Source organism: Trichosurus vulpecula, chromosome 2 (genome assembly GCF_011100635.1).
Source record: "Trichosurus vulpecula isolate mTriVul1 chromosome 2, mTriVul1.pri, whole genome shotgun sequence".
NCBI lineage: Eukaryota > Metazoa > Chordata > Mammalia > Diprotodontia > Phalangeridae > Trichosurus > Trichosurus vulpecula.
Window position 1 is genome coordinate 310,948,326 of NC_050574.1, and position 16,397 is coordinate 310,964,722.

Genomic DNA, 16,397 nt, shown 5'->3' on the forward strand with positions numbered 1-16,397 from the left:
AAATCTTGTTCAGGGTCAAAGGTGAGTCACACATGCAACTCACCCATGTGACCTATAAGCGTCACAAAAATGAGACTTAAACCCACATGGTCTAAAAGCCTCTGATGTCACAAACATGTCACTCAAACACATGTAAATTAGGCTTTCCCTTGAGATCATCAAGAGCTCCTAATTTAATCAAGGAAACAAAGGCCAAACTCTTCAAGGGCACTTGATTGAATTGATTGAATAAGTGCTAGATTGATTGAATAAGTGCTAAAAGCCCTCCTTAATTACCAATACAGTCACCAAAGTGATTTTCCTAAAGAACAGGTTGGATTATGTCACACACACACATACACCCCCTTCAATAAACTCTAGTGACTCCCTATTAGCTCCAGGATCATATACAAAATGCTCTGTTTAGCATTAAAAGCACTTCATAAGGTAGCCCCCTCCTACCTTCCCAGTCTTCTTACACCTCACTCCCCAGCACACACTCTTCAATCCAGTAACATCAGTGATTCCACAAACAAGACATTCCATCCCTTGGCTCTGGGCATTTTCTCTGTCTGTCCCCCATGGCTGAAATGCTCTCCCTCCTCAACTCCTCCTACTGACTTCCCTAGGTCCCATTAAGTCCCAGCTAAAATCTCATCTTTTATAAAAAGCCTTTACCAATCCCTTTTAATTCTAGTGCCTTCTCTTTGTCAATTATTTTCTACTTATCCTGTATGTAGCTTGTTTGTATATAATGCTTAAGTCACAAAAGACTCTTAAGTCTGCATTAACCAATACTTTTAAAACACTCAGTAGGACTCCTGAAGAGAAATTTCATTTTCATCCTTGACCTGTGCTGACTGCATAAGTCATAAGCCCAGTTCTACTGTAGAGTCAGGGAATGTCTTGTACTTTGCCCGTTGGCTGTAGAATTCTCCAGGTGATGGTATTCTTGTCCTCCATGTACTGCAGGAATCACCTCCTGCTGTCAGTCAGCACTCGACCCTGGAGCTTTAGAATTCTCCTATTCATAAGTGGCCACTAAGGCTAGAAACATCCATCTTAGTATTCACATGTGGTCAACTATCCACCAAGAAAGGAATGCAAAGCAAAAATGGGAGTCAAAGGCTTGAGGTCTGGTCCCAGGTTTGTTAGGCAAGCACATGTTCATGCTTTCGTGTGAGTATGTGTTCTTGTTTTCATGTGTCTGCTGCAGGGTTGGGGGCCTAGGGAGGAGCAGCGTCTGGAGAGAGGGAAAAAAAACCATCTCCATTAGAAGTTTAAGGGAGGAAAGAGAAAAAAAAGAAATTTAAGGGAGAACTGGCATTGACTGTGTCCCAACAAAGAAGCCATTTTCAAAAAGACCAGAAGCCATCTTTCCCTCTTCCTTCTTAGTCCTGACTTAGCTGCTGATCATCTTTGACAAAGCACCCTCCCACTTCAGTCATGAAGGGGACAAAGGAATTAATCAGGAATCTCTGCTCCATTAGACTAAGCTTCTTGAGGTCAGGGACTGTCTTTCTTTTTTATGAATTGTATTTCCAGCTCTTAGAATGGTGCCTGGCACAAAATAAATGTTTACTGGATCAGACTTGACCTATGTTCTTTAATAAGAGGTCAGAGTGCATGCCTCACCCCCCAGTACATACCCAGCTCTATGGGAAGTACTCCAGTCTAAGCCCCCCTGCTATACATGCCCAAGAGCTGGGTTTGTGTCTTTATTCTAGAGGCAAGATGGATCCACTGAAGTGATACCATCACTTAGCATACAAACACCATAAAAACAACAAACTACATCAATGTGTAAATGGGAGGTAATATCAGAGCGAAGGAGCTAGGTGATATAATCAAACTCATGTTTTAGGGGTACCAATTTAAGAGCCATGTGGAAGATGGATTAAAGGTAAGAATGGAGGCAGGAAAAAAAACAATAAGGAGGCTATTGAAATACTCCAGGTAAAAAGTGATGAGAGCATGAATTAGGAGTGAAAAGAAGGAAACATGCTAGAGGTTGATGGGAATAATCCAGGGTAGGGGTTTAGGAGACATTAATTCTGAAGTCCGCCATTCTTATAGTATATAGTATACTTGGCCTCCTCATAGTGTTATTACATCAGAGAGTGGATTATGTCAACTCCACCCCTTAACTCCCATTTCATATATGGGGAAAGTGAGGCAGAAAGAGCAGGCTTTGTTTTCCCAAGGTCACCCAGAACAAAGGAAAAGACCATATCTGGATGAAGACCAGAGGTTCCTGAATCCCTTTTGCATGAAACAACACTGCCCCCTAAAGCTACAGAGAACAGAGTGGAACACAGGTCCAGTGACACTAGGAGAGAGAGGATTCCTCTATTTCAACTGCCAGGTGTGAGCTCTTGCCACTGCTGTAGAGAATATATAGGGTTAGGATAGGGGAAAGGGGGAGGAGGAAGACGGCCTTCTAGCAAAACCCAAATGTTTCCAGAGTTGCCAAATCAAATAAAGATAAGTAAATGGCATTACCTTGAGTGGCTTAATTTCTATTAGCAAGTGCACTCAAGCTCAAAAAACTTCTGTTCTGTCACAGTAATAAAAACAATAAATCCGTAGCTTGGTCTTCCTCTCCTCACAAGCTCAGATCCGTATGTTAATGGCTCCGGCTCTCACGGCACAGGAAACAGGAATGCAATCAGCAGCATATTTAGGGCGAAAACTGCAGGAGAGCATTTTCACTTGAATTATTTCTCCTCTGATGCTTGGATCCTGGCACACAATTGGCTGCGGTTTAAGGGTATTTTCACTTCAGAATTTCAGGGCTATATTCTTGGTTTTTTTGTTTTGTTTTGTTTAAAGAAAGAGAAATTTGAGGGGCACAGGATAGGGGTAGGGTAATTAATTCTCTCCCTTGGAGAGCTCTTCTGCTCCCAGTTTCAATTATCGCCTCTGCAGTGGTGACTCTCAAATCTGTTTCCAGCCCATTCCAGCTCATGCCCAAGCTCCAGTTGCGCTGTTCCAGCTACCTATAGGATACATGACTTGTTGAATTTGAAAAGACAATGAGATGTCACTGTTCACAACTGAACTCACCTTTCCTCCTGGAAAGGGTGGGGTGGGGTACTGAAAAAGAGTAATTGCTAAACCACTTGTTTGGAACCTGAAAGAGATGTCACAAAACGGGAGACAGGCAAATGCTGTCATGGTTTTCAAAAGGGGGGTGGGGGGAGAAGGTGCATTTCACACATGAAAACCACAAAGTTGGACGTTGATCCCAGGTATACAAAATGAATGATATGAACATTTAGAAAGGGAAGCAGAGATCAGTAGAAGCCCATTTTCTTTGAGATTTCAAAGGCTATGTGATCTCAGTAAGCTTGGGCAACAACCCACCTTCCAACACCCAAAACTTGTCATTTTACATTCACAGAACAAATGATTTCATAAACAAGGTGGAGATAAGGGCTTTGGATAACAATAGTCAGAAAAATTCATAGCTAGTTGAGCAAGCATGCCCAAAAAATATTAAGCAATGATTGATGAATAAACCTGGAGGGAGATCTCTAGTGGAGAGCTGCTATGTTCTATCTTCAACCCTGTCTTATTCAACATTTTTATCAGTGATTTAAATAGAGACACTTCAATTTTATTTATTAAACTTACATATCCAGAAAAACTGCCAGTGATAGTTCCTACACTGGGTGACAGGATAAGAAGTAAAAGTAAGATAAAATTAAGAGCTCAGATTTAATCATGTAAATGTAAATTCCCACTCTTCAGTTCAAAAAATCACTTGCATATAGAATGGGGGGAGTGTGGCTTAATAGTCATTAATATGAAGAAGATTTGGGAATTTAAGTGGATTGTATTTTCATATCAGCCAAACATGTGACAAGCTTGCTAAACATATATTTACATAAATAAATAAACGCGATCTTAGGTTGCTTTTAACACATGTATTATACCCACATTAAAGGAGTTATTAGGCCTTCTGGACCCTGCATTGATCAGACCACCTTTAAAATACTGTGTTCAATTCTACCTGCCACACTTTTTAAAAGCATGTTAGCAAACTAGAGTGCACTAGGAGACAAAATCAACTAATCAACAAGCATTTATTGTGTCTGCCATGTTTCAGGCACCGTACTATAAGCTGAATGATGAAGAATCTGAAAATTATGTTATTTAAGGAAAAGATTAGGCAACCAGAGATGGCTTCCCTGGAGAAGATGCAGTCTGAGGGGGCTATGTCAGGTCTTTAAATTTTTGAAGGACTATTCTGTGGAAGAGGGATTAGACTTGCTGGAAAATACTAGAACAAATGGAAGGAAAATACAGGGAGGTAAATTTCATCTCAACAAAAGGAAAAAAACCTAACTTTCCTACAATGGAGTGATCTGCTTTGTAAAGTACTAATATCACCGTCCATGGAATTGTTCAGGCAGAGGCTAGATTGCTACACATCAGGGATGCTGTCCCAGAGATTTGTGCATTTCAAGAGAATTTGGACTAGATGCTCTCTATGGTCTCCTCTAGCTCCCAGATTCTACCATTTTACATAGCTCAATGCCAAAATGAACTACATGGATGGGAAATGCTAAGGGAGGCCAGAAGAATGACCAAATCCATAAAGGGATAGGAATGTTCAGGAAAGGCTTCATGGAGAATATAGGGCTTGCGTTGAGCCTTTCTTGGAAGATGAGGATGATTTAGCCGATCAGAAAGGAAGCAACTGTGGGAGGCTGTCTTAAATGAAGGCAACATAATGATGGGAGGGGGTGTGTTTAAAAAAAATGCTTTGGGCCTTGGACTTTGTGTCAGCTTTCCAGGACACCTAGACCCTCCTTTGAAGTCACTTCAGGGGGTCTTGCCACTTGCTCTAAGACTTTTGCATTTCACTCATCACTAAATTCCACCAAATCTCATTCATCACTAAACTTCATTCATCATTCAAATCCATCTTAACTCACTGAGGCTCCTGGTCCTTGGCTTTCCTTGGCACCTAGGTTCCGAGATCTGTCACACCTGGTCCTTGATAACCTGTCCTTCTGCCATTTCTACTTTAACCAGACTCCTACCTCTGAATCCACTCTTTTGCTCTCTTTGTGCCCCATCTGCCATACCCTCCAGACCACAAGAGTGGGTTTTCCAAGATTTACTTATAAGCATTCACCAAAATCCTAACCCAATGTTTCATTATGATTTGGAGGTGACTGTGGGTTCATGAATGTCATGCTAGCAGAGTATGAATTCTAGCACATCCTCCCAAATAAAAAAGGCTTCAAGTAGGGATTGGCTACCTGCTCTCTGAAGAGACAGCTGGGTGACAGAGTGTGGAGCCTTGAGTCAGGAAGACCCATCTTCCTGAGTTCAAATCTGGCCTCAGACACTTACTTTGCAAAGAAAACCCTATATGGCCAGCATTGGTCATGAAGAATCAGACACAACTGAATGACTGAACAATAACGCCTGCTCTCTGAGGACTACTCCAACTAAGGATGACCACAGGAATGCATAAAAACCATAAACTAAGGTATAAGGACATTGTAATATGTGTTGGTGGGCAGGTAGGTGGCTCAGTGGATAGAGCACTGGGCCTGGACTTAAGAAGACCCATCTCCCTGAGTTCAAATCTGGCCTCAGACACTTACTAGCTGTGTGATCCTGGGCAAGTCATTTAACCTTGTTTGCCTCAGTTTCCTCATCTGTAGAATGAGCTGAAGAAGTAAAAAGCAAACCACTCCAGTATCTTTCCCAAGAAAACCACAAACGGGGTGATGAAGAATCAGACACGACCGACCGAAGTGACTGAACAACAGCCACAACATCAATATGTGTTGGAAATCACAGACTCTTTTGATATTCAAGCATTTGCAGTGGGGATGATACTATAATTGGCAGATTCAGAAGTATTAGACTAAGGAATGGTGACATGAGGGATCACTGAACTTGGAGGGAAGAAGTGGGTTTGAATCTTGCCGCCAACACTTACTAGCTGCGTCACCCAGGCCAACTCACTTAACCTCTCTAGGTCTGATTCCTCATCTGTGAAATGGGGATAAAAGTGAAAATCTGTCGCATTTAAGGTTTGCAAGGTACTTTACAAATTTTATCTCATTTTAATCCTCACGACAACCCAGGGATATAGGTTTTATTATGATCCCCATTTTACAAATGAGGAAACTGAAGCAAACAGAGGTGAAGTGACTTTCCCAGGGTCACACAGCTAGAAAATGTCTGAGTCCAGATTTGAACCCAGGTCTAATTGACTTTAGGTCCAGCCCTCTATTCACTACGACACCTATCTGTATTTACGGGCATCATGCCACATGGTGAGAATCAATGAGCATTATTTATCAATACCCCTGTGCCAATTTGAGATTTAACTACCTATGTGTTTGTCAAGCACCTACTATGCTCCAAGCATTCTGCTAGGCACTGGGGATGCGAACTTAAATAGTTCTTATTCTCGAAGAACTTGCATTCTATTGAGATAATATGTGTAAGGTATTTTGCAAACTTTCAAGTGCTATAAAAATGTCAGTTGATATTATTATATGAAACTATTGGTGAACACTTAACTTCTAAGTAATTTTACCTATTGGTTTGTCCATCATTGTTCTTTCTGGGTTGAGAACATTTGTAGCCCTCGTGGTTCAACTAGATAATGATACCTTCTATAGAAGAATACCCCCATGCCAATTTGAGACTCATCTATGTGGGCATGCAAGAGCAAACTCATTTACCCATCCTCCAATCCTAGATTCACTCTGAGCACATCAGAAAGCCTCCCGACTGTAAGTCAGGGTTGGGCCCATCCTGCACACAGATATAGAGGTCTCATCATCTCAAAAATAAAATGGAGAAACAAAATCCACTGTAGAAAGATAAACTCTGATACTGCCTGGCTGTGTGTGACTTATTTTCCTCATCGGTAAAAGAGTAGGTTGGATTAGCCCTAAACGATCTCTAAGGACCCTTTCAGATCTAGAGACACTATAAGGATGTTGTATGGCATTAAGCGAATCATTTAATTTCTCTGGTCTCATTTTATTCTCTCATAAAATGATAGCCTTTAAGGGCCCCTCCAAAAGTCTGTGATTTCCAAAAGACTTTGCCAGAGGTCCAGGGATTCTTCACTGCGTAAGGACCATCTGTCCTCAGACTGACACAAATTTAGGCAGATCCGTGAAGGAGAGGGGAAAGTCAGCCAACCTAGGAGCAGGAAGGCTCTTAATCTAGGTGACCATTTGATCCGCCAATTGATTTTGCCGCTTTTCAGTTGGTTCTACTGTTGTCATGGAGACACTGCCAAAGTTAGTGCAGGGAACAATAGAAAACCCAAAAGCAATATGTGGCATTGAGGTTATTAGCCCACCAGCATAGAACCAAGAGTCGGTGCCATTGCTAAAGGCTGCTCGGCAAAACTGGAAAGGCAGCAAAGTTTGACCTCCCTTTTCTGGGCCCTTCTCCCCTCCTGGAACCCTTACCCTTGCAGGTTTCACCTGAGGTCCTGCCTATCTATCTCCTCTAGGGATATACATTTTTTATCTCATACACATATTTAATTGTTAGACAAGCACTCCCAGAGTGAGTATATTTGCTTTTTTATAAATTGTATGGATGTACTGCTGTACTAATTATTACATATTTTAAAATTTATAGAAAAATACAAAGTAAAAAGGAGGAAATAATATGCCTAGAGGCAAGTCGGAGTCACTAGAGTTTACTGGGTAGGAGAGTGATACAGAACTCTAGAAACATCACTTGGGTAGCTCTGTGGGTTATGGGCCAGAGTGGGAAAAGACTTGAGGCAGAAAGTCTAAATAGGAAGATATTACAGCAATCCAGGCATGAGATAATATGAAAGGCTTGAGCTAGGATGGTGGCTCTGTGTGTGTGTGTGTGTGTGTGTGTGTGTGTGTGTGTGTGTGTGTGTGTAAGAAAGGAGACAGACACCAGAGATGTGGAGCCAGCGGTAGAAATAATAAGAATTGGTAACTGATGAGATATGTGAAGTTCAGAATGTCACTGAGGCTGTGAATCTGAGTTCCTAAAAGGATGAGAGTAAACTTCAAAAGAGAGATGGATTTTGAGGAAAAAAAATATTGTAATGAGATTTTCAATGCACATCGCAACCATCCATGCCTGCTCACCCTGTGCTATACCTTCCCACTGAAAAATCAAAAGCATGGCTTGTTTGTGGGGAAGAGAAAGATCTTACTCACCCATTCCAGCCTGAATTATAGAGCCCACCCACAGCTTGAGGCAGCCATGAGGTGCTCCCTAGGGCAGGGTGTGAAGATTCTGGGGGTAGGAAGTTGGTTAGGGAATTTTGCCTGCAGGTACTGGGGTTGAAATTGGTTATAACCACTCCGAGCTTCCAAAGTCCTGTTCAGTCACTGTTGCATAGCAGTCCAACTCAAAACCTGTTCTACCTACAGCTAAGAGTGACTTTCTTTTGGTTAGTCCTTCCACAAGCATTTATTAAGTGCCAAGCAATGTGCTATGCACCGGGAATACAAATACAAGTAAAAAGAAAATCTTACAGACAGAGCTTACGTGGGGGATGATGACACATAAAGGGAAGCTTGAGGGCAGGTGTGGGGGAAGGGGAGCTGTAGATTAAAGGAAACAAAGGTACCTGGTATGGGGGCATGGTAGAAAAAGCAATGAGTAAAGCCTGGAGAGGAATGTGGCATAACTGACCGGGGCATCCTTCTTAAATAGAAATTCTAAGAGCCATCCAATCAAAGGAAGAGGACACAGGGCCAGAGGGTATTTCCAATGTGTGCACCCCAAGGCTAGAATGAGGCTTCAGAATGAAGAGCTGGGTCATGGTAGAGGAAGATGAATTCAGCTTGGAGAGAAAGGAAAGGGGAGGAGGAGAGAAAGCATGCCAACCCCAACCCTGTCCCAAGCCCAATCACTGCGATCTGCTTGATTCCCACGATAGCTACACATTCCTGTCAGACAATCCTGGTCCTCCAAGCAGGCTTGGCCAGTATGGGCCTTTTTCTCTTTGATTCCTGAATGGAGTGAGAAGTTGGGCTAGATGACATTTAAGATTCCTTCCAACTTTAAGATCCTGTCTTCCTGAGCTTTTCCTTATAGATTCCTACCACTCTTTTTCTGTTTACCCCTACGTATGTACACTTTCTTTAATTTTTAAAAAGTGCAAATATATTTTTCAGTTGAGATATCATAGATCAGCTGAATGCAGCTGATACATCCACACCAGTTTCTTCGAATGTCAATCTTTTTTCTCCTTCATGCCATTATTTCTCATTGAAATGACTATATCATTTATTCTTTTGAGTTAAGGTACTGTCCCCTAGTATTGTGTATGTAGAGATATTGAGCTAGAGATGGATAGATATAGGCATTTATAAAATAATACATTAAGTTGTCATTTACAGCTTTGTGCAGATACATTTTTCAGAGTCTTCTCAAAGACAAGAGCTGATCGATGACTGAAAACAGTTTTTGTGATAGGAGGAAAGAAAGGTAGAGGCCTAGAGCCTGTTGCACTACCAAGAGACAGAGGGTCAGGCCAGGGACTCTGAGAATTCAAAGGCAAATACGGGGACGCTGGACACCAGTGACATAGAGAGGCCCTGAAAAATAAACCTTACCAGCTTTACAATCCGGCCAGTCCTGTCTTTTAGGATCACAGCTTCAAAATGTCTTTCCTTCCTGCCTCCAGCCGGAAATGCTGACCCATACAGATCCTACTATAGTTCAATCAATCCCAAAGGTGTCTTCAGGCTCCCTCCTATCCCAGCCCACCTGTTTCCCTACCTAACATCTCTGAGTTTCCTCACCACAGCCACTCACATCTCAATCACATCTGTTATCTATTCATGATTTCATTAGAAATAGCCCATATGTCTAGAGAATTTTATCTAACACTCTTTTCCCAACATCCCCACAAGACAAGCACTGGCAGCATTGTCACTCCCATTGAAGATGAGAAAACTGAGGTTCAGAGAAGCAATGGGATTTGCCCATGTTCACATAACCTGAACTCAATCTTAGGATTCCCAGTCCAAGGTCCTTTGCACTACAACAGACCACCCCATCTGGATACATGCAGATGCAAACTGGGGTTATATGTTCCGAGCTCTAGTAGTCTCCCTGGCAGAATGATGGGTGTGATCAGCCAATTTAATAACATTCATCACTCTCCAATTCAATAAACTCAGTCTCAATAATGTGTCCCAGGGCATTTTATCCATCTAATGTCCTTAACACAGCTATTGACCCCTTCCTTCTGTTTAACTCCATGGAGCCCCAGACATCCTCAGGTCCATGAAAAATGGGCAATCCAGATGTGAAGAAAGGTGAGTCCCTCCTCCCTTCCTCCATTAGTAAACAAACTGCTGATTTAAAGGCAAATTATATTACAGAGGCAGGAATGCTAAGAGGAAAGGAGTCATACAAATTCTCGTTCTCACTTTCAGACCACACACAGGCTTTCTTCAGAACCCCATGAGCAAAGATCTTTGCAAAGGTACCATAGGAGTCAGCTTTGTTGTGTGTCTCTAATTGTAAGACAATCAACAAGGACTTTAGGTTATCTACAAAGATTCTCACATCACTGAAATCAAAACAGACTTGGGATCCTGGGGCAAAGAGTCATACCTACTCTGGTAAAATTATTTTGGAATTACAAAATTCCGGGGTTGGAGGCAGTCATCCAACAAAACCCAATATCTAACTACTACCACCAGCAAAAAAAAAAGAAGTCCCTTCTATAATGTGCTATCCTCTGTGTGAAGACCTACAGAAGAGAAAAGCCCTGCTTCCCAAGGCAGCCCACTCCACTTAGGAGATTTTTCCTGTCCTTAAAACCAAAATCTGCAGCTTCTACATGGTGTTCTTAGTTCTATCCTCTGGGGATAAATAGAACACATTTAATTCCTCTTCCATATGACAATGTTCCAAATATTTGAAGGTAACTATAATTTCTGCCCTAAGTATTCTCTTCTCCTCTCTCTCTTTTCTTCTCCAGGGAAAACATCTCCAGTTCCTTTATATGAAAATCCTCATATGACCTGAAATCCAGGCCCTTTACAAGTCTTGTTGTACTGCTTTGATGCTTATCAACAGCCATCATAAAATGTGGTACCCAGATCTGAATATAATAATCCAGATATGAGTGGAGCAAGGCAGAGCTCAGCAGGATAGTCATCTCTTATTCTTAAAGGCAGGGCTGTTGTGAATGTAGCCAAAACCCTATTAGCTTTTTTTTTAATTTTGCCATCATATTACACTATTAATTCATAATTAGTTACACCCTACAAAAACCCTAAGGTGTCATTCAGACAAATCATGGTCTTACCATGACTTCCCTATCTTGTATTTTTCTAAAGTTGATTTTTGGACCCAAATATAAAACTTTTCATTTATCCTATTAAATTTCATCATCTGCCTTGGAAAGCCTTCTTAGAGGTCTTCACACAAAAGCTAAATGACCTTTTGGGTATGTTGCAGAAGGGACTTGGGGGGTGGGGGGATGGGTTATACTAGATGAATGCTTCCAATTCTGGAATTCAGCCCCTATCATGATTTTTGAATATTGCTACTATTATCCAGTGTCTTAGCTATCCTTCCTATCTTTGTGTCAACTACAAATTTGATAAGCTTACTATTTATGTCTTCATCTAAGTGACTATTTAAAATGTTAAAGAACACAAGGCCAAGTACCATTCTCTAGGGCACTACCTTGGAGAGCTCCTTCTAAGTTGGTTGTTTCCTTTTTCTATATAGGTTTTGTTTTGTTTTGTTTTTTACAGAATTTTTTTATTTTGAATTTATGGACTAAAACAAGCATTTCCATAACATAAAATAAAAATATGATTGTACATGAAACTGCAAAACTATCGTGCACAACTTGCTATTCCTTGGCTTTTTAAAAATCCAGTCTGGCTGGTGAGATCCCTCTGCATCCACAGAGGCTTCTTCAGACAGCTCCCCTTCTTCCTCCTCAGAATCTTTATATCACATCCCTTCTACTTCATAGAAGACTTGAAATCAGGCAGGAGTTTCCAAAAATGCCTTTGCAGATTAAGGCCTATAAGTAGCCTCTTGCTTGACATGACTACTGTAAGACAACTTATATCAGTGTGAAATTCATCATTCATGACCAAGGTGGGGAAAGCACTTTACATCCGACAGTTACAGCAGGCCAGTGGATAGAGAGCTTTCTTCAGGAATCAAGAAGACCTAGATTCAAGTCCCACTTCTAACACTTACAAGCTGTGTGACCATGGCTAAATTATTTAGTGTCCCAGTGCCCCAGCCACCTCTCTAAGACTATATGTTATAGAGCAAGTGTTGATCTACATTGAGAGAGGGACCAAGAGCTAAAGAAATCACAACTCAGGTCCTAAAATAATTAATAATTAACAAGTACAGTCACCATTGGTGACAACAACAAAAATTATCAAGGATGTTAAGTTGTTTTGGGTGCCCTCAGCCTCCCCTTTAAATTTCATTTCCCTATTTGGTGATACTAAGACTCAGGATAGAAGTAATTCCACTCCCACAGACACTTACTTACCTTATAAAGGAGACCCCAAATATTGGTGCAGGGATTCAAGAGTATTTACTGCTGTTCCCAGCAATTCCAGAACAGTAGAGAACATTTTTCATCCTGAGACTACTGCTCCTAGAAACTTCCCTGATTGAATCTATGGAGGGAAAGGGGAAGAAACATTCATTACATGTGGGTGAGGAGCAGGGAAGAGGAAAGAAGGAATGTGTATAAACCCTGTGCTCCGGTCAAACCAATTTATTGAGTTTGGTATAATGGAAAGAGCACTAAAATCAAAATGACTTCGTTGCTCAAAGTTGTTCTTAAAACAATATTGCTATTACTGTATATAATGTTCTCTTTGTTCTGCTAATTTTGTTCTTCATTTTTGTGCAAGTCTATCCATGTTTTTCTAAGATCATTGAGCTCACCATTTCTTATAGCACAGTAATATTCCATCATGATCATATACCACAACTTGTTCTGCCATTCCCCAACTGATGTCCATTTCTGCAATTTCCACTTCTTTGCTACCACAAAAAGAGTTACTATAAATATTTTAGGACATATAGGTTCTCTTCCTTTTTCCCCTAATCATCTTTGGAAATCCCAGATCATGTCCTTGGGCAAGTCCTTTGGGCTTCAGCATCCTTTTCTATAAAATGAGGGGATTGAATTTGATCATCAATGAAGCACACTTCTAAATCCTAAAATCCTGCCACCTTTTTCCAAAATGCAACCTGTACCTTCTTTTTTCCAAACCTTTGCTCATGCCATTCCATATACCAAAGCCATAACTGGGTCAGGACTGGGTCAAGACTTTGTTCAAGAGCACTTAATTGTGGAAAGTACAACATTTTAACACATGCACTACCTTCAGTAGAGTCAGTCAATAAACATTTATCAATTGCCTCCTATGTGCCAGGAACTGTAGTGAAATTCCATCTTTTAGAGGAAGCCTTTCCCAACTCTTCTTAATTCTAATCCCCAAACTATTTCCTATTTCCCCTATGTATAGCTTCCTTTATACATATTTATTTGCTTGTTTTCTCCACCATTTGACTGTGAGTTCCTCGAGTTAAGGGCTGGTTTTGCCCCTTTTTTTGTATCCCCAGCACATAACAAATGCCTAGGACATACTAGGGACTTAATAAAAGTTTATCAACTGACTAACTATACACTGGGGATATAAAGGCAAAAGACAGTCTCTTCTCTCAAGGGGTCAAAATCTAATGGGAGTAGAAGAAAGAAGGAAAATACCTCTTTTAGGTGGAAAAGTTAGTCTGTTGGAGGTAGTCTCCTTCAGAGACTCTTCCACAGGGTTCCAGCCTAAAACACTTGAAAAATCAGCAAAAACAAAACAGATTCAGCTATAGAGACAATGAGCTGCAGCCTGTTCTCTCTTCCCCTCTCCCATCTCAGAGCTGGAGAGGGGGAAGAACAGGGGGAGAAAGGGAATCAGATACAAAGTTCTTTCCAAAGAGGAGAGAGCTAGGTCCTCCAAGGTAGAAACAACTTCTGTTCCAAGGAATGAAGATGTGTTCTAGAAGTTACATTAGGAGACACATTATCCACTAAGAGACAGAGGAGACCCAACCCACTCTCTCCTCCAGGGTTTCCCTGTCCCTTGGTTTTTTCCAAGCAGAGCAATCTCCTTCTCAGGCCTCCTCCATAAGCCACCAGACCTCCTGACATCAAGGGTGTTGCTGCTGCTTCCTTCCCTCTCCCTCTATGGCAGAGGCAGCTTCATTGATACCTCTATAATGGAGTACAAACAGCATGAAACCCAAGTCCCATGATTTGGACCAGGTAACCTTGAAGATTCCTTCCTACTTTGAGATTCTACTCCATAACCCCTGAGAGTAATGAATTCTCCCTCCTACTCCAGTGAATTTGTCTTAATTACTCATATTATTTTCATACCATAAATTTAAAAGTTGGTTCTCTACCATTTGCCCAAAAGGGCCCTTTATCCTCTATGTTTTTTACATCCTTCCCCCGTCCTTCGAGGCCCATCTCAATCACAGATTTAGAGCTGAAAGGACCTCAGAGGCCATCAGAGTATTATTTCTATTGTTGTTAAGACAATAGCATTTTTTAAGCACTCACCATGTGCCAGGCATATGTCTTCCCTATTAGAATGTGAGTTCCTTAAGGACAGGAACCATTTTTCACCTTTCTTTGTATACCCAGCACATAGCACAGTGCCTGGCACATGGTGAGCTGTTAACAAATGCTTACTGACTGAATAACAATAGGAATGAAACCTTAGTGTCTTCTAAGGTACCTTCAACTCTAAATCTATGATTCCATAATAGTGACATACATGTAGATGTAAGGCAATCAGAAATTCAGCCTTTGGCATTCTAAAGCATCTCCTGCTTTATATCCTAAGTTATCTTTTCATGTGCATATGTTCTGTCTCCCAAAAAGACCACAAACTACCTAAAGGCAAGAACATGTCTTGTACTTCTGTATATCCCCCATAGGTAACATCGGGCTTGGATCAGGCACTGAATAAGTATTTGTTGTTTGAGTGGAGAGATCATAGAGGGATCATAGAATGTTAGGGCTGGAAAAGATCTCAGAGCTTAACTACAGTTGTCCCTTCCACACTGACTTGCCCATCACAGTTTTGATATATCACAGGGAATTTGGGGAGAGTTTTGCAGAAGCCACAGACAACACAGAAAAAGTTTAGAAACTCAAGAACTGCATAATATATATGCATATGTATATATAGAGAGAGAGACAGAGAGAGAGTATTGTATAATATTAACTCAAATTTTATAATAAGGTACTGTAAACATCCCATAAAAGAAAAATAAAACATACCACTAGCCCCCACAATGCAGAAGGGATAACTGTAGCTGAACACTTTCATCTTGCAGGTAAGGAATTTTAGCACCACCCCCCAAATTTGTTTCTCTTTCCTTTCTTAACAGGCTGCCTTTGGCATCTTCCCCCCCTTTCCCTCTGCTCTCCTACTTATAGTAATCAGTAACATTTATTTAGTGTTTTAAGATGTAGTGGACAGGGTATATGAAGGTGATGGAATACTATTGTGCCATAAGAAATGGGGATGATGCAGACTTCATAACAACCTGGAAAAACCTACATGACATAATGCTGAGTGAGCGGAGCAGAGCCAGGAGAACGTTGTGCACAGCCACAGATATGTGGATTCCGTGAGGACCAACCCTGACATACTGTGCTTCTCTCAGCAACCTAAAGGGGCAAGGACAACTCCAGGGGACTCACGATGGAGAATGCTATCTTCATTCAGAGAAAGAACTGCGAAGTTTGAATACAGACTGAGGCACACTACATGCTCGCCTTTTCTGCTTCTCTTTTGTTTTTGGTTTTGGGGTTGTTTTTTTTGTTTTTTTTTTTGGTTCTGTTTCTTCTTTCTCATGATTCATTCCATTGGTCAAAATTCTTCTCCACGACTTGACTAGAGCATAAATTAATTCAATGCGAAGTTATACATGACAGTTATATGAGACTTCATGCCGTCTTGGGGAGGGAGGGGGGAGGGAGGGGAGAAAAACTGGAACTCAAAACTATGTGTGGTAAACTAAAAATAAATAAAAAAAAAATGGAAAAAAAAAAAAGATGTAGTGGACAGAACCCTGGAATAGAAGTCATAAAAGGTGATCGAATTCTTGTCTTTGACATTCACTAGCTGTGTGACCTTGGTCTAGTCACTTAATCATTATGGATCTGTCAAAATAGACAGGGAGATGTGATTGGAGTCAGGAAAATCTGAGTTTAAATCCTGCCTCATACACTCAACAGCTGTGTGATGTGGAGCAAGTCACAACCTCTGGCTGCCAAAACACTATATAAATGCTAACCAAATCTCTTATTTCCTCATCTGTAAGATAAGGACAATAACAGCACACAC